The 25,944-nt window shown below is 42.7% G+C and overlaps 1 protein-coding gene across 2 annotated transcripts in view; it reads left to right on the top strand.

The window, feature by feature from the left end:
• Nucleotides 1-25,944, top strand: part of PRORP (protein only RNase P catalytic subunit) — a 133,059-nt gene that overhangs the window by 97,096 nt on the left and 10,019 nt on the right. The gene's annotated exons all lie outside the window — the stretch shown is intronic.

Genomic DNA, 25,944 nt, shown 5'->3' with positions numbered 1-25,944 from the left:
TATCTTGCTGGGAGCCGAACGTATAGCCACTATGCCAGTAAGGGTGCCTTAGTCATAAGATGAGGGACAGGATTAAGAAGGGAATCTTGGAAACAAAAGGAGTTAAAACTGAGCGTTTCATACTATTAGAGGAAGGTAACTGATTAAGAATATATAGGTACCTAGGTTTGAAACCTGGTTCTCCTATTTACTGGCCTTAAGCCTCAGTTCACGCCTGTGTAATGTGGGATTAGGAACAGGTGATAGTAATGGTACCAAATTCATAGGGTGAATTAAATAATGGTGTGTACATAAACATTTGAAGTACGTCTGGTTCATCATAATTGGTTAATAGCGCCTAGTTAATGGAAGAAAAATAGAAGATTCTTCTTTTTGGTTTACATATTTTTTTAACCTCTATCGCTGAAAAAGGCTCAACACCGCTCTTCTACCCAGCTCAGTGTACCCATGTCTCTCTGTCTTGATTAGAGAATGATCTCATACTCTGTATTCTAATTCCTCCTCTCACACCTATCCCTCAAATCACATCCTCATTATTGCTTCCTGTCATTTCCAGTTTCTGTGTCTCCACTTCTGCAAAGCAAAGCAGAAGTGAGGGAAATGTGAGGATTTGGGGATTTCTACAAACAGCTCATAAGTCCTCGTTTTTATGTTATATTAGACTATAGTGTGAATATAAAGTTTTCCAGATCTCTCCTCTGAAAAACAGAAAGGAATTTCCCCAGTAAAGCCTTATATTCTAACACTTTAGAGAATAGTCGTTATTGTGTTGTGCATACATGTTTACTTAGCACATTATAAGAGCTCATTAACTTTAAGACAGAAACTTCCTGTCTTTTTTTATTATTCCACATTTTGCATCTGGGGAACTTTAGGCTCTGAAGTTCCCCCCAGGGCACAAAATACATTGCTGAACCTGAACGTGAGGTTCAATCAAAGGATGTTGCTAGGGGGGTTTAGGTCAAAAATGGCAGAATATTGGCAACTTTATATCATTCCACATTAATATAAAGCCAATGTGTGTATGTAAAATGTATCATGAATAAAAAGTCTGATTAAAGTAAATATATGCTTTAAAGAATAAAACAATCCTTACATGCCTGTATCCACCAGTCAGGTTAAGAATAAAAAGCACCCTATATGCCCCTGTCTCATTTGCATTCTCCTCTTACCTTCCCAACCACCACCAGGTACCATCATTTTGATTTCTGTATAACTAACTTTATTGCTTTTCTTGATTGCTTAAGTAGCAAGCTTAATCCTAGCTGTGTGAAGGGGAATGTTGTCACTATTCGATCAAGGTTTCCTGAAAAACATAAGCTGAACAGTCTTTATTCATTAGATGGCTTTGGCTTCCTTGAGACATGTAAGAGCCCCTTCCTGCCAAGTTAGGGTTGAAGGTGCTGAGCGAGTCTTAGGAAACAGGGCTTACTACAAGTTAGGGCATCTGACAGAGCAATAGTTTAGACCAAGTATATGGTGTCAAATAGAGTGGCTTTCTCTATTTTCCACCTTGCTAAATTTATCCTTTGCTTTCCTCCAGCTTTCAGGAGTAGGTCAAAGCAAAAATCTCTTTCATTTTCAAGTCTTCATTGCAAGTCTTCACTGATCCACACAGCAGGGCATGGAGGAGAGTACAGGAAGTCAAGTCTGTAGTTAAGATGAGCCAAATATAGGTTCACACGGGCATATTGTGCTCAGTTAAAAAGTGGGGATCTTGGTGATCATAGTCCCTAGTGTAGCTAGCTATCTTAAAGTCACTTTATAACCTGGACTCTATACCTGATTACACAACTGTCATACTGGAATCTCCCTTCTTTGTCCTCCTGGGAATCTCCACACTGCCTCTTTCCTGTGTGAGATCTCCTACTGTCTATCTTTTTATTTCTTTATTTAATTACATTTTCGTGGAACATGTTCTTCAGGAGCTTCTTAAGAAGAGGAACATGGGATATAAAAATTGGGAGGAGGCACTTGTGTCTGAAAATGTCTGTATGTTACACCTATCCCTGGTAGTGTACCTGGAAACATATTTAGGTTAGAAATGATAGTCTTTCAGAATTTTTAAGACTTTTGAAGACAACATGCCTCCAGTGTTACTCTTAAAGACTGAAGACATTGTGATTCCTTTATAAACTGTATAATCTGCTCTTTATATCTCTGGAAGTTACCAGAATCTGTAGTTTTCTAACAGTTTACAATGATATGACTTGGTATTGGATTATTCTCCGCCATTGAGAGTTTTCTGGTTTGGTGATACCATTGACTTCTTCCCCTCTATTTCTCCCTCGTCTCTATTCCATTGTTAGGCAACATCAAGTTCAGTTCTGACTCAGCAACTCTGTACAGCAGGAAACACGACCTTGCTCCGCACCATCCTCACAACCGGCGCTATGCTTGAGCCCATTGCTGCGGCCACTGGTAATCCATCTTGTCGAAGGCCGCCTTTTTTAATGGCTTTCTACTTTTCCAAGCATGATCTCTTTTTCTAGTTCTGGCCTCTTCTGATAACATGTCCAAAGCCTGTGAGAGGAGCTCTTGCCCTCCTCACTTTTGAGAAGCATTCTTGCCGTACTTCTTCCAAGACAAGATAGTTTTTCCTTCTGGCAGTCCATGGTATGGTCACTATCTCTGACAGCATCATGATTCAATGCATCAATTCTGCCTTGATCTACCTTATCCTTTGTTCAGCTTTTGAAGGCCCATGAGAAAATTGAAAATACCAGCTCTTGGGTCAGGTGTACCTTAGTCCTCAAAGTGACATTTTATTCTAGAAACTCAGATTTTTCTGATTTGGTTATACCATTGACTTCTTCTCTTCTATTTTTCCCTTGTCTCTCTCTGAACCCCATGGGGTTTAGATGACCAGTCTCCCAAACTCTTTAAATTTCTTTTTCTTTCAAAAATTTTTTTTCATTTTTCTTACCAAAAAGTTTTATTTTTTATCTTGAAAAAATTTTCTATTAAAAATATGTTTATTGTATTTCCTTTTCTCTATCTCTTTGCTCCTGGGAAACTTGCTCAATGTTTTCTTCCTAGTTTTCTATTATTCGTGCAATCGTTTTAATTCTCTTTCATCAAGGAAAATGAGCTCTTTCTTGTCCTCTTCAAAGGGAGGGGGGGTCTGTTAGTTTCATGAATGCTTTATATTATCTGAGAGGATTGTTTGGTGATTTCCCCCCTTATTTCTTCTCTCTTTAAAGTCTTTGTGTTTGCAGGGCTGTTTGTCCCTCCGTTTGTTTCAGACTCTTCCATGTCACAGGCTCTCCACAGCTGTGTGTTATTCTTGACTGTCAGCTCGTGATTAAAAATGATCTAAAAAGCTGATTGGAAGCGTTGATGAGTGTGTGGGCAGGGCTTGTTGACTTCCCGGTTAGGGTGACCTGGGTGGGCCATTTGTTTGGAAATTCCCAACAATCAGAATCTTTAGGGTATTTTTATTTCCTGTTGCTGCTCAGATTCCTGAAAGAAGTTCCCATCTCCTGGTGAGAGGTTAAAAACCTTGCTGCCAGTACTCTGGCAGTCCAGGAAAAGAAGAGGCCCAGGTTTCTCTGCATTCTGCATTCATTACGATCACATGCACATGATCTGTTTGCAGTGCATACTCGAGCTGACAGATGGGCTCGGCATACCAGTCTAGACCTGTCTCCTGACTGCCCCTTCTTGGCCCCCACACTTGGATTTGGGAAGAGGGTGCAAATCTAGTAATGTGATTCTTTTTAAACTGTTTTGTTTTTTTTCACCCAATTCTTCTTGATTCAGCCACATACCACCATTCATTACTTTGGTTCTAGTTCCAGAGCCTTGGGAACTGGTTTGTTCCTCGCTTGCCCTTCTTCAGTGGGGACTGTGTTAGAGACAGTGGTTCTCAACCTTCCTCATGCCACAACCCTTTAATACAGTTCCTCATGTTGTGGTCATCCCCAACCATGAAATTATTTTCATTGCTACTTCATCACTGTAGTTTTGTAACTGTTAGGAATTGGGCAACCCCTGTGAAAGGGTCGTTGGACCCACGGGTTGAGCACTGCTGATGGACTAGGTCAGGTCCCCCTTGCCATCCACTTTTAGATTCCAAAATGGCCTTGCTATTGCTTCCCCTTGTTCCTGAATATCTTGTGGAATTATCATTGTAGAAAGTCTCTCTGTATTGCTGATTCAGTGGGATTTCAAGTGGAATTGAGATTAGATCCATGTGTTCATGCTGTCTTCATAACTTAATACAGATATTCTGCTCTTAGCACATGTGGGCAGAGGGATTCACACAGATCACCCAAGTTGGTGATAATGCAGAAGGAATTTTTGTGGTTATTTTTTTTCAGGAGGGCGTGGTAGCAGTGGCAAGAAATATTGAAGATGGGGCTTTCTGAACTCATCACTCTAAGCTGTATTAATAGTAGCTGGCATTATTGAGCCCTTTTTAATGTGTCAGACATGGTGCTCTGTATCCATAGGCATTACCTAAATTAATCTTCATAGTAACCCAATTGTTGTCTCCATTTTAGCTGTGATAAAACTAAGACCCAGAGAGGAAAAGTGGCCTGCCTAAGGCCATACAGCTTGTACGTAATGGAACCAGAGTTTGAACCTAAGTAGCCTGCTGCCAGAGCTTGTTTTCTTAATCACGATCCCTGTACTATTGAACAGTAGATAGAAATTGATAGTCACTCTTGTGTGTCCAGTTTTATTTACTGTGTATACCCTTCCGATGCAGAGCTGTCTAGATGGTATGGGGCACATTCCAAAGATATAAACATATTCAGGGAATCTTTTTATCTTCTCAGGCCTTTTACATATTTTGAACTGACAAGGCTGTGCCAAGAGACAAAAACTAATAGCCACAGTAGACAACTGTGTGTGATTCCTTCCAAGGCAGAAGCCGTGTGAGCTAGTGCCCGCTTCTTAAGCCTCCAGAGCCTCTCTCGCCATATGCTCTTCTCGTCATTCAATGATCCTAAGAGCCTTTAAGTGTTTATATAATTGTCCAGGGTGAGAAAATTATTCCTTATATGGGAGGGAACTAGACCTGAAACTCTGGGGAAAATATCTAATAAGCTTTTTGAAATTAGAAATTAAAATGCATCACAATAAGCGTCATCTTGGAGTTAGTTTCCAGTCTTCAAAATGCTTATCTTTCCTTTCCTCGTGCGATAAAAGAAACACAGATTCCTGACTGAGAAACTGGAAAGATCAAAGGCTGCACATAAATATTGGGAGAAAAGGCATACTGTGAGTCAGGAGCCACGTGTTTTATTTTCTAGACAGCGCTGACTCTTCCCTAGCTGGGGGAATCCATCCATGTCAACAGTGCCATCATTTTCACGGAGGCTGCATAGCTGTGTGGGTGCTAAAGGCATCAGAGAAGACAGCGGTACAAAGGAAATGCATCCCACACTAGACAGGATATTCCCAAACAGGAAGAGCATTTCTCTTCCTCACTAGAATTGTTTCATTGACTAAGGACAAGATGAGATAATAGAAATCTCCCTAAAACACCAGAGCCGGACACAAGCAGGATGTAGAACACGGTGAGTCTAGAGTACACCACAGGGCTCATCTGTAACCTCATAATAAAGTAGGAATGCTTTGTGCAGTGCATATACTTTCTTCCAAGAGATTCAGAGTCAGGCAGCAAATAGATGGAAACCTACTGTGCACAAATTGCATGGCCCCAGCGGTGGAAACCGGACTCCCACGCCACCTCCGTGGCTGCTTTCTGGAAGTATACCAGCAGGCTCCCACAGCTCACAGTCTCTCGCACCACCTGACCCAGCTTCCTCTCCTCTCCCCGTCTCTGCTCCGCATCCAGAACGCTTTCTGACGCTATCTTCCAGGCCTCCGTTTTCATCAAGTGTTAATCCACCTCGCACCTGCCAGTTCCAGCAAGCAGATGTTGATCTTTCTTCAAATAAACTACCTGTGTCTATTGCATTCCGCCTCCCCTCCCCCTCCAAGTAGCAGCAGCTATCTCAGGCGGACGGACACAGCGCCCCGCGCCCAGCGCCCGGGAGCCAGCAGGCAAATGAAAGCGGACTGGTTGGGTTTGAAACCAGATGCCCTCAGCCACCGTGGGTGGGCTTCGGGGACTCTTTCCTGTGATCTTTTCAGAGTGCACAGAAAAATGGCGGATGTAGCAGTCTCTTGAGTACTCTCTCTGGGACAGGCATTCTCTTCCCAAACTTAGCTCCAGGGAACAAGGAGGGGAGCAGAGAAGGGAGGGAAACTGGCCCTGAGCTCACCTGCGAGGCTAATAGCGCGCCGACTCTGCTTGTTGTTGTTTTGTTTTTCTGCTGTAGCTGTAAAGAGCACAAGACATCATTGATAAGCATTGGGTTGTGGGCTCCCGAGAAGTCCCACACTGCCATCAGTCACTGTGTGTGTCCCTGAAGTGGCTTTAGTTTGTGGGAAATAATGATTTTAGTTAATGCATGCATAGGAAAGAAGATCTGTAGGAACTTTATTTACTTTTCTTGTCTGCCTTTGATGTACCTCAATCATATCCTGAAATCCAGCCACACTGAAACAGGAAACTCTCCACCCAGCGCCATCCCAGTTCAAGCTCCATCTTAAGATAATGTTGTAAAAAAAGAAAGAAAAGACAATGCTGTCTTTAGTGAGGCAATGGCATAACAATGAAGGTGTGTTTCCTTGGCGTTCATCTCCCAAACAGCTGTGACTGCCATTAAAAATGGGTATTTTTTTCTTCTAAATTGTATTTATTTTGTTGGTGGTGTTGAGATTTTGTGCATAGCAAAACATAAACCAATGCAATCGTTTCTACATGTACAATTTAGCAGCGTTGATTATCATTTTCAAGTTGTGCGATCATTCTCATCTGTTTTTCTGAATTCTTCCTTCTTAATGTAAACCCACTCCTCCCCAAGGTTCTTACCTAATCTTTCAAGTTGCTGTAGGCAGTTAGATCCCATGTAGGCACAACGTTTTTCACTAGTTAAGCTAAACTACTGTTTGGTTTTAAAAAAGACTTCAGGGGATAATTTATCTCAGGGCAGTAGTTTCAAGGGTTCATCCACCATCCACGGCTCCAGAAAATCTACACTCTGACCATTTGGAATTGTATTCTGTATTTCCTTCCTTTTGAACAGGATTGAAGATGACTACTGAACATCTTCCTCAGACTCTACAGATTCTTCTGTAGAGTCTGAGGAAGATGTTCAGTAATCATAGCTGGACACAATCCAGTTCTTCTGGTCTAATGGCAGAGGAGCCAGTTAGTCATTCATGAAGGCAACAAGACACACATTCCATAGCGTCCTGTGCCTGACTTTCTTCTCTTGCTCCAGGTGAAGAGAGACGAAGTGCCTTGGAAGGCCACCTGTAAGCGTTTCAAACTCCAGATAAACTAGGAGGTAGAACAAAAACATTTAAGCATATTGTTAGGTCAGTTGACTAGGCTGTTCCATGAAACCATGACCCGAATCCTGTGGGGTTTGGGGTTATTTATAAGCAACCTCAGCAGCTACTCTGTTGTTGTTGTTGTTGTAAATAGCTCTACAGCACGGCTTTCACCAGTTCAGCTTTTCACAACTGTATGTTTATTGACATCAATTACAATCATTGGCTCTGCAACCCTACCCTTAATCAATGCATTTTTCCATCATTTGCCTTTTTCTTGTCTTTTTTTTTATACAGGAAACACTTCTATTTGTTACCGTGATACAATATTTGACCTTTTATGGTGGGCTTATGTTGCTCACATAATGCCTGTAAGCTCAGTTCCTGCTGTAGCCTTTCTTCTACCACAGAGCAGTATTACGTTGTATGGAAGTACCACGTCTTGTTTATCCATTCACCTGGTCATAGGCTTTGTTTCCATCTTAGGGGTATTGTGAGTAGTGCTACAGTGAACACTGATGTGCAGTTCTCTTCGAGAGACTGTAAGTCTTACTCGGAATAGATTTGCTGGGTTGTATGATAGTTCTGTTTTAAGGTTTTTAGGGGGAACCACAACCGTTTTTTCCATAGTGACTGTACCATTTTAGATTTCGATCAGCAATGGATCAGAATTCCAGTATGCCTACATACTAGCCAGAAATTGTAGTTTTGTGGTTTTGTTTCTTGTTTTTATTTTCTTAGCCCCCCTAGTGGCAGTGAAATAGGCTCATTGTGATTTTGATTTGCACCTCTTTGATGACATGATTCTGAGCATCTTTTCATGCTTGCTCGAAATTTAAATGCCCTTTTGATGAAATGTCTATTCAAGTTCTTTGTTTATCATTGGGTTATTTGTCTTTTTGTTGTTAAATTGTTGAAGATACATATTTTTTTAATTCTTTTTGGATAAATGGTTTCTGAAGATATTTTCCCAGTTGGAGAGATGTCCACTTTTTTGTTAAAACCTTTCTATGAAGACTCATGTATTTATTTTCAGTAGTTCTCATGGCATAGTGTATTACACTTTGGGCTGCCAGGTCAGCAGTTTGAAACCACCAGCTACTCTGAGAGAGAAAGATGAGGTTATCTACTCCTGTAAAGGGTTATAATATTGCAAACCCACAGGGGCAGGTCTACTCAGTCCTAGAGGGTCATTATAAGTTGGAACTGGCAACAGTGGCCGTCAGTTTTGGGTACTTATTTTGCTGCTTGTGCTTTTGTTATTAAATGTTAAGTGGTGTAAGAAATGAGTCATTGTCTACACTGGCCATCTCTCCAGTTGCGTTCTCTTATTCTGAATTCAGGGTGCTAAATACTTCTTCATCTCACCAGGGTGCCCACTTCTGCGGCCTCTACAAATTCTTGGTCTCTAGCCACCCCTCCCACTCCCATCCCGCCAGCTGTATCTGATCTGTACCAGTCCCTCAAGTTTCCTGCCCCACCCTCTTCACCATCACTCTGCCAGCAACTCACCAGCTGTTGCACACCAAAAATAAAACTCATCAAAGGGAACGACTTCACATTTCTGTACACTCTGCACTCAAATACACACTGTGGTGAGGTGCCATTGAGCAGGTTCTGACTCAGCAGGCTTCAGAATGAAATACTACCCAGTCTTGCACCATCTTGACAATCGTTGCTCTGCTTGTACCCATTGCTACCGCCACTGTGTCAATCTATATCATTGAAAGATGGAACTCTGTGTCACTGACCCTCTACCTTACCAAGCACGATGTCCGTCTCCAGGGACTGGTCTCTTGACAACAAGTCCAAAACACAGAGGAGAAGTTTCACCATCCTTTTTCCGAAGGAACATTCTTCCAAGACAGATATGCTCATTCTTTTGATATTCCGTGGAATATTCAGTGTTCTTTACCAACGCAATAATTCAAAGCCACCTCTTCTTCTATATTCCTTATTCATTGTCCAGCTTTCTTTTTTTAAATAATTTTATTGGGGGTTATACAATTCTTATCACAATTCATATATGCATCAGTTATATAAAGCACATTCGTACATTCGTTACCCTCATCATTCTCAAAACATTTGCTCTCCACGTAAGCCCCTGGCATCACCTCCTCATTTTTGCCCCCTTCCTCCCAGCTCACCTCTCCCTCATGAACCTTTGATAATTTATAAATTATTATTTTGTCATATCTTGCCCTGTCCAATGTCTCCCTTCACCGGCTTTTCTCTTGTCCGTCCCCCAGGGAGGAGGTGACATGTAGATCCTTGTAATCTGTTCCCCCTCTCTATTCCACTTTCCCTCCACCCTCCCAGTATCGCCACTCTCGGCACTGGTCCTGAAGGGATCATCCGTCCTGGATTCCCTGTGTTTCCAGTTCCCATCTGTGCCACATTGTCCAGCTTTCATATGCCTGTGTGACAATTGAAAGTACCATGGCTTATGTCAGGAACATCTTACGTCAAAGTGACATCTGTGCTTTTATTTTTATTGATTTATAACACTTTAAAGAGGATTATTGCTTGTTTTGTAATACATCTACTCTATAATTATCAACTAGCTCCTTGTCTGGAATTTTCATATTTAACCAAAAAAAATCCATCTGACTATTTTGCCATTGAGGAAGAACCACGGTGGGGGTTTGGGAAAGGGAGGAAGCCACCCAGCTAGCAGGGGTTCGTATCAGGCAAAAGAACTGCCCTGGTGCTGTGGGCAGGAGGCAGCAGTGGCCCAGGAGGCAGTGACACAGGAACTGGGACTGCGGGAGTTGGGAGGGGATTCTGCCACCTCCACAACTCTGTCTGCCACCTCCACAGCTTCTACCAAGCCTAGGTGCCAAATCCTATCCATTTGCAGGCTCCGGAGAGTCCTGATGCCTAGACCCATCTCCAGTTGGCAGATTAGGAAGGTGAAGACTTCAGAGGCCCTTGTAGAATTTGCATTGTTGCTAGGTGATGGTGAGTCCTTCCTCCTCTGGAGGTGGTAGGAACTCATGAGCATTGCTACACCTCCCATTCCTGTGGTAGTGACCCCCATTCCTGTGGTAGTGAGCCCCATTCCCATGGTAGTGAAGGTGAAATGCCTTGGGTGCCTGAAGGGTGGTAAGCATAGGGAACTCCCATACCAAAAGGGGGGCAGAGCATTCACATAATAACAATTTTCACCTAGTGTTGTGGTCCTTGGGACCTAGCCATGTCTATAGGCGAGGAATGAATATTATTTTGTTTTTTGACTGCTCAAGTTTCCTATTCAGCCTTTTCCGTGATCACTGGACTGATAATTCGCCTCTTGTTGCTCACAGAAAATAGAAGCCATCAAGGGGCGTGGTTTCACCTATCCATGTACTGCACACTCAGACACATACACAAACCCTGCACTATCAAGCAGATGCTTCTTTCAGCGGTTGAATTCAGGCTTGTCCTTGTACCATCTCAGGGTAAGCGATGTCTCCATCTTTCCTGGACTCTGGCTCTTCCTCCCTTCTCAGGGACCTTGTTTCAACAGTTATCCCTTTTATAACTGTAGCTTCAGCTTCCACCCTGCTGTTGGCCTTTCTTGCCACAGAATAGATCTCAAAATACAAATATAATCAAGTTACTTCCATCTTGAGTGTATTTGTATTTTCTACTTCTGGGAGAATGTGGGAGTCATGAAAGAACAGACCCTCACTCTGTATCTGCATCGAGGAGCTAGATTTATTGTTGTCTAAGCTAAATAGGGTCATGTTTGGGTCTCTCTGGGCTAAGCAAACTGCAACATGAGATAGAGTTTGGGGAGCCAACTGAAACTTTATTCCTCCTTCCCACCATCTCCGCTCTTTACAAATGAGTTTTCTCTTCTCCAGGTTGCAGGCTACATCTTCCCTACATGATATTTCTGTAGCACTGATACTTTGGCTCTCCCTTCTTGAAATGTTCCAGGTAGTCTCTCTCTGCGAGATCATTGGCTCCTTGGCTCCTGAGTTTTCTTCCATCACTCTGGCCATTCCTCTGTCTCCTGTAGAGACTTTCTTAAAAGTTACCGTATTCTTTAAATAACAGCATCCCTCAGGATGCATTCTCCACTTCCTTTCCTCCTAAGTCTATGTACTTTCCTAGTAATCCCATCTACTCCATGGCGCCCGCCATCATGAGTTCCCTGCTGGGGCCCAAGTGTCTCTGTCTGTCTCTCTCTCTCTCTCTCTCTCTCTCTCTCTCTCTCTCTCTCTCTCTCTCTCTCTCTCTCTCTCTCTCTCTCTCTCTCTCTCTCTCTCCACCCTCCCTCCCTCCCTCCCTCCCAGAGCCCTCTCTGAAATGGTAGAACCACCTAAATGGCAGCTTGCAGGACAGCTCCCAATTGGGGATATCAATTGCTCTGTCTTGGTACAGTCGTCTGTGCCGTTTTCCAAATCTTGCTTCACTTGTACCTCCCTTTACTCCCCACATGCAATGACTCAGTCTGGTCCATTCTGCTTCACTAACCCTGCAGTCTTGACTGCCACTGCCTCCGTTCTCACGATCTCTTGCCTGAATTACTACAGAAGCCTTACAGTCGGTCTTCCCTTACAGTCTAGCATTCTTGCAACCCAGTTTTGATTTCTTTTGTCTTACAGTTTTATTGGTACGTAACTTACATGTCATACAGTTCAATCGTTCAGTCATATCAAGGAGAATTGTACCATCATTATCGTACCAATTTTAGAACATCCCTCCCCACCCCCACAGTTAAATCACCTTTAAAATGAGTTGTGTAATCAGTCAGTTCTAGTGCTCCCTCCTCCCTCCCGCCTTCATTTTTTATTCTTGAAATCCCCTGTCCCTCCCTATCACCCCTCCCCCCCTCCCCCCGCATCCCCTGTATCCATTATTATCACTTAGCATCCACTCCTCCTGTGCCTCCCAACACAGTTTTGGTTTCTCTGGTGCCATGACACTGCCCTGCTTTAGCTATTTGTTTTCTCCCTCTGCTTTGGGACAGGAAGAGAGTCTTCATTGTGGTTTCCAGGGACCCCTGCACTGTTGGTAGCCTGGTTTTTGACCTGCATATGCCAGGTTTGACAGCTTGTCCTCACGCCCATTGAGTGTGCTGATAAAGAACTTCAACAGGCTGCACCTTGACTTTGGAAACTCCCATTCCTTGCCTGCATCATTCGTTGCCAAAACCTGGCCAGGCTCCTCACCCCATGATTTGGGTACACTCTTAGCACCCTTTTTATGACATTAGAATCATTTGACAGAAACTCCTGGAAGGGTCTTTATATCTGTATCCCCAATATCCTTGCCTAGTGACTGATGTCAAAGGTGTTCAGTGAATGTTTGTTCAGCCAATGGGCTTTTTCACTTTACCAGGGTCATGATTTAAAACATGTACACAAATATGAAAGGGGATTTTAAAAGGCCCATGGGAAAATGCTATTATCTTTAACCCATTTTTTCTATGAACTTTTGAAACCCTCTTATACATATATATACATATGTATATATACAATTTATGCACACATACATACATATATATATATGCCATTCAAGCCCAAACTTGAATGCAAGCAAGTCTCTAGAATCTCAAGCCTAGATTCAACTACTCATGTAAGGAAACAGGGGATTAGAGAGCATGTTACATGGTGCCCTAGGAATTCACTCCATAAAACGGAGAATGCCACACACCGTACCCCGCCCCCTGACCCCCAGTTCTCTGCGGATTGAAAAAAATCTTAGATATATCAAGCAATTACATTATGTGGAGCTTGTTTAAGATTGTAATATTAAAAATTAACTAAAACCATTCTAAGACTCAGGGAAATACAAATTTGAACACTGATTCTTTGACATTCAGGAATTGTTAATTTTTAAAGATGTAATGGTATGCTTATTCTTTTTAAAGAGTCCTTATATTTTAGAAATCCATACTGACTGACATAACTACAGATGAGAGTATATGATGTCTTAGATTTGTTTCATAATTTGTGAGTGGTAAGTGGGTAAAAATGTACAAAATCAAATTGGCCACAAGCCAAGGCCAAATCCACTGCCATCGAGTCAACTGTGACCCTGAGGCTGTATTCTTACAGCTTCGTCTGGCTCCCTCAGACTAGCTGCTGGGTGTGGATGCTGACCCGCAACAAGCACCACCAGGCCGCCTTAGACTAGCCACAGCCGAGAGAAGGCTGGAAGCTGGCTGCTGAGTGCGGTTGATTACGCTCGTTTCTGTGTTACATCCCATTTTTCCACGAACTTTCTGAAGCCCTCTCACAGAGGAGGTACATTGGAAATGGTTATCTTGACCCAGGACTGGCATAGCCCTCTGTACCCCTCAAATCCAAAGGCTTTAGAGTTTTTGAAGGTCTACAGTGACTACAACCCAGGAAGCGCCAGAAAATGCAGGGGGTGGGGAGTGGGAGTGGGAGTGTGTGTAAAGAAACAAAAATAGGGAGAGGAAGTTACGCTTGCTGTTTGGCATTACTCAGGAAAGCTCTTGCCCGTAGCGGCTTTAGCCACCTCCGAGCAGCTCGGCTGCTTCCTGAGCATCCGGACTCACAGTTCTTTCTTACACAGGTAGCCTGGCAGCCGCCTGCTTACACTGAGCACTTTCATACCGAAAGTAAGTGTATCACTGACCGGGGGTGGGGGTGGGGGATCTTTTCTGTTCCTGCGGCAGATAAATTAAGCGGAACCAAACCAGGAAATGGTTGTCCCAAATATTAGCCTGAGATTTTTGTCTCACTCTTCTGGAATTGGGGGCAAAAAGTAGAAAGATTTCTTATAGAACCCTTGAGAAATAGTGGTAGATAAAAAAAATGAAATTTTAATAAAGAAAATACTCAGAATAGGCAAATATAATGGGAAAGGCGAAGTATTCAAAAGAGAAATGACTTTATAGAACGGAAAGTGAAAAGCAGGGACTATAGAAAACAAGATTTTCAAATACGGAGAGAGGAAGCAAAAGACAAGAATTCCCAGACGATGAGACTGGGATGAGAAAGCTTAGTGACTGCCCACTGGAGTGCTTGGGCGCCACCCCTTCATTCTCGAAGGCTGGGCCAGAGAAGGCCCCCCTTCCTTCTGGGACGGCGAGATCCGGGTTAACATTGATGTACTGGCATACAGGAGACACTATTAGTTCTGCAATCAATTTGGAACTTTAGATCTGCCGAGAATGAGCTATCCTGTTTATTTTTGCTCTGCTGTGTGAGATGTCGACCTCTTAGGCAAGCCTAGAACTGTCCCCAGTACATCTGTGCTCAAAGTGCATCTAGGGTTCTCTAGTCAGGATTGCCCTGAACTTAAGGAAGCTCTGGTCTCTAGCAACTGAACCTGGTCCCTGCTGATAGTCTCCAGGAGAGGAATGCCTTTCAGGCAGACCATTAGGAATGCACTGGATTCAGATGGCTTCTCTAGAACATACCATTGTTATTGAGGGAATTGTTGTCTTGCTTTTCTCTCTTTTTGATTGCTTAGTTGTCCATTTGAGATAATTTTAATACAGGGAGATCCTGTGTATCCTTATCCAATTTTCCCCATGGCTAACATCTTGCAAAACAGTATTACATAGTACAGTGTAACAATAATTGGCAGTGACACGGTTAAGATACTGGGCATTTCTTTCACCACTTTTTGCTCTTTTATAACTACATCCTCTCCCTCCGGGCTTCGCTCCTCCCTGATCCCTGGCAACCCCCAGTTTGCTCTCTAGATCCATACTCTTGTCATCTAAAGAATGTTACCTAAATTGAATCCGACACTATATAACCCTTTGTCTGTGGCCTTTTTCACTCAGATAGAGGTCTGTCTAGGTCAGTGGTTCTCAAGCTTCCTAATGCTGCGACCCTTTAATACAGTTCCTCATGTTGTGGTGACCCCCCCCCCAACCATAAAATTATTTTCATTGCTACTTCATCACTGTAATTTTGTCACTGTTAGGAATCAGGTGACCCCTGTGAAAGGGTCGTTGGACCCCCAAAGGGGTCGTGACCAACAGATTGAGAACCACTGGTCTAGGTTTTTGCATTATAAACAGTTTATCATTCCTTTTTGTTGCTAAGTAGTAGTCCATAAAGAACCCTGGTGTCACAGTGGTTAAAGCGCTCTTTGCTAGCCAGATGGTTAGTGGTTCAAACTCACCAGCCACTCCACAGCAGAAAGATGTGCCAGTCGGCTTCTATAAAGATTTACAGCCTGGGGGACCCACGGGGCAGTGCTACTCTGCCCGTCAGGGTCGCTGTGAGTCAGAATCCACTCCACAGCAGTGGCTTTGGTTTTGGGGGAGGGGTTGAATAGTCCATGGTTTAACAGTATCGCAGTTTATTTACTCACTGCTGAAGGTCAGTTGATTAATTTTCAGTTGTAGGATGTTACCAATAAACCTGCTGTAAAGTTTCGTGTGCTAGTTTTTGTATGAACGCAGGTTTTTATTTCTTTGGGACAGATGCCCAGGAGTGTCATTATTTAGTTGCATGGTAGCTTCAGATTTCGTTTTGTGGTAGTCTTTCTTTTTTCTTGAACATTAAACCTTCTGTGGCACAAATGAACTTAACAAAAACATTTAGATTGGACAGATATTTCCTACACATGTGAGAGAAAGTATTCATCATTTAAACACACAAATATCACTTAAATGTCAATATAGAATTAGCTCATTAAGCTTATATTGATTATTAGATTTATAGTTGAATAAGACCAAATGGTTAATGAACATAGTACTCTTTTCCCCTATAAATCGGGAAATATCATTTTATCATGTTTGATTAATATTTTCATTTTATGTAGTAAAATATATATAACAAAATTGTTACTTTAACCATTTTAAAATATATAACTCAGTTGCATGAAATATATTTGCTATGTTGTGTTTAACCCTGACCACTACTTACCAAGTCTTCTTCTACCCAAGCAGAAACTCAGTGCCCTTTGAACAAGGACTCCTCATTCCTTCCTCCAGCCTCTGCTATTAATAAACTTTGGTCTCTGTGTGTTTGCCTATTCCAGAGTTTTCACAGGCATGCAATTATATAATATTTCTTCACTTGTGTCTGTTTTACTTCACTCAGCATAATGTTATGAATATTCATCCATGTTGTAGCCTGCATCAGGACTTCAAATATTCAATTATAAACCAAAACCAAACTCGCTGTCATTGAGTCAATTCTAACTGATACTGACTCCATAGGACAGAGTAGAATTGCCCCTGTGGGTTTCTGAGATAGTAACTCTTTATTGGAGTAGAAAGCCTCATTTCTCTCCTGAGGAGTGGCTGATAGTTTCGAACTGCTGATCTTGTGGTTAGCAGCCCAACTCATAACCCACTATGCCACCAGGGCTCCTGTTATATAAGAAACTGCTAAACTACTGTCCAGAGCACTGTCTCTATTATGGCCAGCAATATATAAGTATCTGCATCCTCACCAGCATTTGGTGTCACAGCTCTTGGTTATTTTAGCTCTCGAATCAGTATGTAGTGGTATCCCACTGGATTATAATGTGCATTTCCCTAGAACTAATGATGGTATGTATACCTCTTGCCACAGGCTTATTTGCCATCTGTATATCTTTGGTGAACGGTCTTTTGATCATGTTCTAATTAGTGTTTGCTTTTTTTTGTGGAGATGCTTTCCTGAGGCTCCCCCTCTTATTTTACATTTGTTTCAAGTATGTTCATAGTTGCTCATTGAAGCATTTTATCATAGAGGCCTCAAATATTTATCAGGTAACTTTAGCTATTCTGTCATCTCCTGGTTCTGATTATAAGGGCTGATTTTCAGTTGAAATCTGGTCATTTTCATGTTCTGATTGGAGAGTCCGGATCTTGTTTAAAGCGTCTATTTTAATGGATTTTTCCTGACAATGTTCATGCAGGGTGAAGGGGCACCCCCCCCCCTATTGCCTGCTTGGGGACGAAGCCAGGTTTCCCACGGACACCTGCAGGGAGTGCTCCGTACTGCTGAGGGAGAGTTCTAGCAGGAGAGTTCGAGAGTTCTACTCCTCACGCAGGCTCTGCTGACACTGCAGCTGGGGTGTCCTTAATATTTATTAGTAGGTGATGATTAAAACCCTGTCTTAGTCTGGATACTTTAGAGAAACAAATCCGCAGAAACTCATGTATAAGAGAGAGTTTTATATAAAGGTGAAGTGCACATCAAGAAAACATCCCAACCCAGTGCTGCTCAAGCCCACAAGTCCAACATTAACCCATATGTCCGACACCAATCCACAAAATCCTCCTCCGGCTCACAAAGCAAACACAACAATGCCAATTGCAGGAGGAAAGCCCAATCAGTGAACGTGTAAGCATCTCAGCACTGGCAGGGGTCTCCACATGGGTGTTCCAGCACCCAGGGCTGCATCGGGATAGGTCCATGTGGCTTCTCCTTAGCAATGTCTTGCTAGAAGTGAGCTTTGCCAGCCAAAGCAGGGAACTGGCTAAGGCAGCTGCACCCTGGTCTGACCATCAGAAAGCAAGAGACCCGAGAACTAGAAAGGCGAGGCTCATTGAGCCCTTTATCCCTCTGCCCTTCAGTTAACCCCACGTGTGTTTATCGGCCAGGTTGGCACAATAAACTACCTCAGTCCTGACTCCAGCAGGAAGTGGGTGACAGTGGCAGAGGAAATCAAGATTCCCACTGTTCTCCATTGATACCAGGGTAGGCAGGTGGCACGCTCATTCTCTGATCATGTGTTAGGGACTTCACAAAGTTCATGGAAAAAATGGAATTAAACAGCAAAAATATTAAAAATATCCTTTTTTCTTAACATAGCTCCACCACGGTCAGGACACTTTTTAAAGTGATACCAGCTGCTTAGTGTATGCCTAAAGAGTCCTGGGAATTTAACCCTGCCAGTGCTCTGGAATTTTTGAGTGCTGGCTTCTTGAGCTCTGAGTCTGGGATTTCTGAGAGTGGGGGAAACCCAAGGAATGTGCTACCATATGCCATTCCTTGTTCTCCAAGGCCCATAAGTAGTCTGCCTTAGTCACTCTACCTTTCAGAGTCTTCCTGTGTTGGTTTGATACATAATGTTCAGGGCTTGTAGTTGTAAGTCAGTGGAAGGACTAGCAACGAGTACATCTCCATTCTCTTCGAAGTAAAAGTTCTTCCTCAGTTTCATTTTTTAAAATCTAACAGAAATCAGATGGTTTTTCCTATTTCTTTACCGTTCTGGGTGTCTTGCAACTTTGAAACCCTCTGGATCTAGCCTTGAGCTTGAGCTAGAGGAAGTGGGCTCAGAGCAGGGCTATCAAGCTTTTCTATACATCCCTCTCTTTTGTTTTAAAGATCATTTTATTGGGGACTCCCCCAACTCTTCTTGCAATCCATACACCAATTGTTTCTGACATACTAGTACATATATTCCATCGTTCTTTTCTAGACATTTACTTTCCATTGAGCCCTTGGGATCAGCTCCTCTTTTTTTTCCCTCCCTCCCCTGCCCCCCAACCCTCGTGGCCCCTTGATAGATTATAGATTGTTAATTATTTTCAAATATCACACAACCATTGTCTCCTTTCCCCTCTGTTTTCTGTTGTTCTTCCCCCTGGATGGGTAGGTGTGGTTATGTGTCATTCATTGCCATCCGGTGCCCCCGTCCCTCCCCACACCTCCCCTCCTTCCCCCTACCCTTTTGGTATCTCCATTCCCCTTCCTGTTCCTGGGTCCCATGTGTTGTGAGTTTTATCTCTTGTCCATACCTATGTACATTATCCAGTCCAGTCCAGAGTGGGAAGTGGCACTGGGGTCATGATAGTGGGGGGTGAGGAGGCCTCAAGGGATCGGAGGTATATTGTGTGATCTATTAGCGCACCCTGATTGGCTCATCTCCTCCCTGCAAACCCTCTGTGAGGGGATGTTCCATTGTCCACAGATAGGCTTTGGGTCTCTGCTCCAACCCCCCTCCATTCTCACCAGTGGCTATACATGGTTCTCCTCCCTAGTGAAAGCCCTTTTTTTTAATCGTTTTATCACAATATATACATATATCAATTGTGTAAAGCACATTTGTACATTCATTGTCCTCATCATGCTCAAAACATTTGTTCTCCACCTAAGCCCCTGGCATCAGCTCATTTTTCCCCTCCTTCCTTGTTCATCCCTCCCTCATGAACCCTTGATAATTTATAAATTATTATTAAAAATTATTATTTTGCCATATCTTGCCCTTCACCCACTTTTCTGTTTTCTGTCTCCCGGGGAGGAGGTTACATGTAGATCCATGTAATTGGTTCCCCCTTTCCAACCCACCCTCCCTCTACCTTCCCAGTATCGCCACTCACACCACCGGTCTTGAAGGGATCATCTGTCTTGGATTCCCTGTGTTTCCAGTTCCTATCTGTACCAGTGTACCTCCTCTGGTCTAGCCAGACTTGCAAGGTAGAACTGGGATCATGATAGTGGTGGGGGAGGAAGCATTTAGGAACTAGAGTAAAGTTGTATTTTTCATCGTTGCTACATTGCACCCTGACTGGCTCATCTCCTTCTCTAGACCCTTCTGTAAGCAGATGTCCAGTGGTCTACAAATGGGCTGTGGGTCTCCACTCCACACTCCCCGCCTCATTCACTATGATAAGATTTTTTTGTTCTTTGATGCCTGATACCTGATCCCTTCGACACCTCGTGATCATACAGGCTGGTATGCTTCTTCCATGTGGGCTTTGTTGCTTCTGAGCTAGATGGCCGCTTGTTTAACTTCAAGCCTTTAAGACCCCAGATGCTATCTCTTTTGATAGCCGGACACCATCAGCTTTTTTCACCACATTTGCTTATTCACCCGCTTTGTCGTCAGCAGTTGTGTTGGGAAGGTGAGCATCATAGAATGCCGATTTAATAGAACAAAGTGTTCTTGCATTGAAGGAGTACCTGAGTGGAGGCCCAGTGTCCTTCTGCTACCGTATACTAAACCTATAAATATATGCACATAGATTTATTTCCCCATTCTCTTTTTTTTTTTAAGTTTGTAGTTAGTTCAAGGGTAAACATTCTTTTTTTTTTTTAATTTTAACAATTTATTGGGGCTCATACAATTCTTTTCACAGTTCATATATATACATACATCAATTGTATAAAGCACATCTGTACAGTCTTTGCCCTAATCATTTTTTTCTCTTTTCTTCTTTTACATTTTATTAGGGACTCATACAACTCTTACCACAATCCATACATATACATACATCAATTGTATAAAGCACATCCATACATTCCCTGCCCCAATCATTCTCAAGGCATTTGCTCTCCACTTAAGCCCCTTGCATCAGGTCCTCTTTTTTTCCCCCTCCTCCCTCCCCTTTCCCCATTCTCATACATAAATATATTTGCATATGTACATGTCTTTATCTAGACCTCTATAAATGCCCTCTGCCTCCCAGCTCTTTCCTCTATTTCTCTTGACTTTCATCCTGTCCCACTATCATGCTCAGTCCCCACCAGAGTTTCAGCAATTCCTCTTGGTTACATTACCCTTGATCATGCCTTCCAGGTTTTCCACACCCTCCTCACCACCGATTTGGATCACTTGTTCCCTTGTGCCTGGGTTTGTTAACACCACTACCTTTTCCCCCACCTCCCCCTCTTCCATGTCCCCCCGGAACTGTCGGTCCCATTGTTTTTCTCCTCCTGATTGTTCATCCAGCCTATCTTATTTAGACAGACCTGCGGAGATAATAACATGCACAAAAACAAGACAGAGCAAAACCAAGCAACAATATACAACAAAACAACAACAGACCAATGACAAAAATCAAAGCAAAACACAAGAAAGAAAAGTTTGTAGTTAGTTCAAGGATTGTTTGTTGGCCTTTAGGAGTGTTTTCCAGTCCAGTCTGTTGGGGTACCCAGCCCTGACCCCAAAGTCCACCTTCAGCAGTCCCTGGGGACCTCGCCACTCCGTTACCTTGCTGTCCTGTTGCACCCCCTGGGTGTTTTGCCTCGGTGTGGTGGGATCAGATCGGGCGCAATTCCCACACTGTGTCTCTGGTGTTGTCCTTTGTAGGGCTATGGGTCAGTGAGGGACGTCATGTTGCATAGTGGGGCCAGCCATGTTGTCCTCACTGTGGACTGGCTGCTCTAATCGGGAACATCGTTCTCAAGGCCTGGTGACCCAGGATGTGCTCCACTCTCTCCTCCTCTCCCTTTATCTACTCCCGTGTGCTCCGATCAGATCTGTCCCTCTTCCAGAACTGCAGATTCAATGCCGTCCTTTGAAATAAATTCTTCTGGGGGGATTCTTTTCAGTTCTTATGCCCACTTCCTTAGGGGGTTAACTGTTTTACTCATTTTGCAGGCCAGGAGGGTGTTGTAGATTTTAGTAATAAGCCCTTTGTCTGATGTGTCATTGTTAAAAATCCTCTCCTAGTCTGTGGGTTGCCTCCCTCTCTTTTTTAATTCAAAAAATCATATTATTGGGGGCTCATACAACTCTTTTTTGGGGGGGTGCTCATACAACTCTTATCACAATCTGTACATACATCAATTGTATAAAGCACATTTGTACATTCATAACCCTCATCATTCTCAAAACATTTGCTCTCCACATATGCCCCTGGTATCAGCTCCTCATTTTTCTCCTTCTTCCCCACTCCCTGCTCTCTCATAAACCCTTGATAATTTATAAATTATTATTTTGTCATATCTTACACTGTCCGATGTCTCCACCCACTTTTCTGTTGTCTGTCTCCCAGGGAGGAGGTTATATGTAGATCCTTGTAATTGGTTCCCCCTTTCCAACCCATCTTCCCTCCATCCTCCCAGTATTGCATTCTCACCATTGGTCCTGAAGGGTTCATCTGTACTGAATTCCCTGTGTTTCCAGTTCCTATCTGTATCAGTGTACATCCTCCGGTCCAGCCGGATTTGTAAGGTAGAATTGGGATCATGATAGTGGGGGGAGGAAGTATTTGGGAACTAGAGGAAAGTTGTATGTTTCATCGTTGCTACAGCCCTCTCTCTTTCTTAGAACCAAAACCAAACCGAACTCACTGCCGTGAAGTCGATGAGGACTCATAGCAAATATAGGACAGGGTAGAACTGGCCTGTGAGTCTCCGAGACTGTAACTGTTTATGGGAGTAGAAATTCCAATCTTCTCCTGTGGAGTGGCTGGTGGTTTCAAACCTCAGACCTTGAGGGTCCCAGCCCAACACCTATCTTTTGTTTATTCTTTGTTTCCCAAGAGGTGCTGCTCGTAGAGACCTCTTAGCCACAAGAGGGTGCTCTTGAGTAGCACAAACCAAGGCTTTTCTGCCATTCCTTGGACTCCCTCAATCTGAAGCGCAGTAGTCAGTACCTGAAAGAAGACCAGAATGTAGCTGTGAAGACCAGTTATATTTCCCTTTAAGCCATGTCTTCACAGTTGCATAGAAACTTAAGTAATCAGTATCAAATCATTGTTCGTTTTGTAATTTTACATTAGCTTCTAGGAATTGTTATAAAAATAAAAAGTGTAATGATCGTTTCAGTTAATGAGTCAATTACTATTTTGTATATGAAATTGTATCTGGGAACATTGAAAATAATCAGAAATCTCAGCATAGCTTTTAAAAAGTAATACTAGAAATGCATTCCATAGGAGATATCTTCTGAGGTGTTGGAATCTGTGAAATTAGAATGACTGAATGTGGTGTTTTCTTAGCTTAACTTTTAAAAAATACTTTATAAAATTATATAAAATTCATAGAATTCCAAGACAGAAAATACATATTAACAATCTTTAGGTGGTGAGCTATTTGTGGTTTCTCATATGCTATTCCATATTTTTCAAGTTTTCAGTCATCTCCCTTTATGATGAATAAAAATTGAATTGAGAATATTCTCCAGCTAATCACGAAGTGTTTTATCAGCCATCCAATAAGTGTAAGGCCAGCACATATATTTTCCTAGACTTGATCAGTAGGGAAGAAAATTCATTACACCAGTGCTTCTCAACCTTCCTAATGCTGCGACCCCTAATACAGTCCTTCATGTTGTGACCCCCCCAACCATAAAATTATTTTCATTGCTACTTCCTAACTGTAATTCTACCCATTTCCAGAAAATCACTTCTGACTCTTAGCAACCCTAAGGTCAGGGTAGTCGAACTGCTCCACGGGATTTCCAAGACTGTAAATCTGGTAGGCTTGAACCTCTGACCTTCTGATTAGCAGCCCAGTGCTTAACCCAGTGTACCACCAAATGAGGCCTTGCTAATTCATTACTGGATTGACAGAGAATACATATGGGTTGAACAGAACAGGTGCTAAAATAATGTTTTATAAGTGATCAAATAAATGGATGAAATTTTATTGATTAAAGAATTTGGATTGATATCCTGAAAATTTTCAGGGGAAGAAATTGTGAGTAGGGAGAGGCTATATTAAAATCAATATCTGTTTTCAACAGACACACAAGAAAATTTGTCAACTTTCAACTTGTGAATTTTGTGGTCCAGGAATTCATATAACTTACAGAACTTCTTTATTTCTGATACATTAGTGTTGTCGTTAGGTGCCCTTGAGTTTGTTCTAATTCATCGTGACCCTGTGTACAACAGAACAAAACCCTCCCCGGTACTGGGCCATCCTCACCATTGTCCTGTATTTGAGCCCATTGTTGCTGCCATTGTGTCAGTCCATTTGATTGAGGGCCTTCCTCTTTCTGTCACTGCCCCTCTGCTTCACCCAGCACGGTATTCTTCTCCGGGGACAGTGTCAGCAAAGTGCATGAGGAGAAGTCTCGCCATTCTGGCTATACTTCTTCCAAGAAAGATTTGTTCTTTTGATAGTTCATGATACTTTGAATATTCTTCTAACTCTGGGTCTTGGCACATTTCATAATACTTTGTCTACCGGATTTGCCCTTTGAAATTTTCTATTTAGCTCTTTGACTTCATAATTTCTTCCATGTGCCTTAGCTACGCTATTTCTAAGAACAGGTTTCCAGAGTCTCTTCTGACATCCACACAGATCTTTTCTTTCATTCTTGTCTTTTTAATGATCTTTTGCTTTCTTCATGAGTGATGTTCTTGGTGTCATTCCACAGCACAGCAAATCTTCTGTCCTTAGGGTTCAATGTAGAAAATCTGTTCTTGAGGTGTTCTTTAAATTCAGATGGGGTAGACTCAAGTCCTTTTTTGACTCTCATAGACTTTGTGTCAGTCTGGGTAAACTAGAGAAACATCCACAGAAACTCATAGATAGATATATACATACATACATATATATTTAATATAAAGAGTAAGTACATTAAGAAAGCATCCCAACCCAGTGCTGTCCAAGTCCATATGTCCAACATTAGCCCATATGTCTGACACCAATCTACAAAGTCCTCGATTTCACAAAACACCTGCAATGATGCCGACTGCAGGAGGAAAGCCGAATCTGTGAGTGTGTGAGCATCTCAGCACTGGCAGGAGTCTCTACACGGCTGCTCCAGCACCCAAGGCTGGATCAGGGTAGGTCCATGTGACTTCCTCAGGTATGTCTCCCAGGAAGTGAGCCTTGCCAGCTGAAGCAGGGAACTGGCTAAGACAGCTGCACCCTGGTCTGACCATCAGAAAGCAAGAGACCCGAGAACTAGAAAGGTGAGACTCACCGAGTCATTCATCTCTCTGCCCTTCAGTTAATCCCACGTGTGTTTATCAGCCAGGTTGGCACAATGAGTAACTATCTCAGGCTTGTTTTCATTCTGTTCACCTTCAACTGGAACTTACAGATGAGCAATTGATAGTCTGCTCCACAGTTGGCCCCGGCCTGATTTTAACTGCTGTTATTGAGCTGTTCCATTGTCTCCTCTCATAGGTGTAGTCAGTTTGATATCTGTATTCCATCTGGAGAAGTTCATGTGCATGGTCACCTTTTGTATCATTGAAGAAAGGTATTTGCTATGAACAAGTTGTTGGTCCTGTTCATTGCAAAATTCTATTAGGTAATCTCCAGCTTTGTTTCTATTCCCAAGATCACATATTCCAACTATTGTTCCTTCCTCTTTGTTTCCAGCTTTTTCATTCCAATCACCAATGATTACCAGTGTATCTTGAGTGCATGTTTGGCCAATTTCTGACGGAAGACGATAGACTTCTTCAATTCCTGCATCACGGTGTAATTCTGAATAACAAAGCTATTGATTGGATTTCCGTGAATGCAGCTAGATACAGTCCTATCACAGACAGCAATGATATTCAGAGTAGATCTTCAAATGTCCATTTTATAGGTGAATGCAACGCCATTCCTCTCGAGTCTGTCCTTCCCAGCATAGTAAACCATATGATTTTCTGATTCAGAAGGCCAATATCGGTCCATTTCAGCTCACTTACATAGAAAATATTGATCATTGTGCATTCCATTTCGTTCCAGCGTTCTTAAATTCATGCTTTGCACGTTGCAGGTTCAATTATTGATGTTTGCTACTGTATCTTCTCATTTTGAGTTCAGTCCCATCAGCAAATGAAGGCCCACGAAGGCTTTCCTCCCACGGGCTTGACTGCATTCGCATCCGTATGGTCCACTTTACCTGGAGAAGGCAGCTCTTCTGAGGTCATATTCTAGGGCCTTCTGACCTGAGGGCCCGTCTTCTGGCACTGTCTCTGACAACGCTCTCCTTCTGTTCCTGGGATTTTCTGTCTCTGACAATGTTTTGGTGCCATCTATAAGTTTT

The sequence above is a fragment of the Tenrec ecaudatus genome, chromosome 14 (genome assembly GCF_050624435.1).
Source record: "Tenrec ecaudatus isolate mTenEca1 chromosome 14, mTenEca1.hap1, whole genome shotgun sequence".
In the NCBI taxonomy this organism is placed as follows: Eukaryota; Metazoa; Chordata; class Mammalia; order Afrosoricida; family Tenrecidae; genus Tenrec; species Tenrec ecaudatus.
The sequence above is the reverse complement of the archived record's forward strand: the minus strand, read 5'-3'. Positions and strand labels throughout refer to the sequence as shown.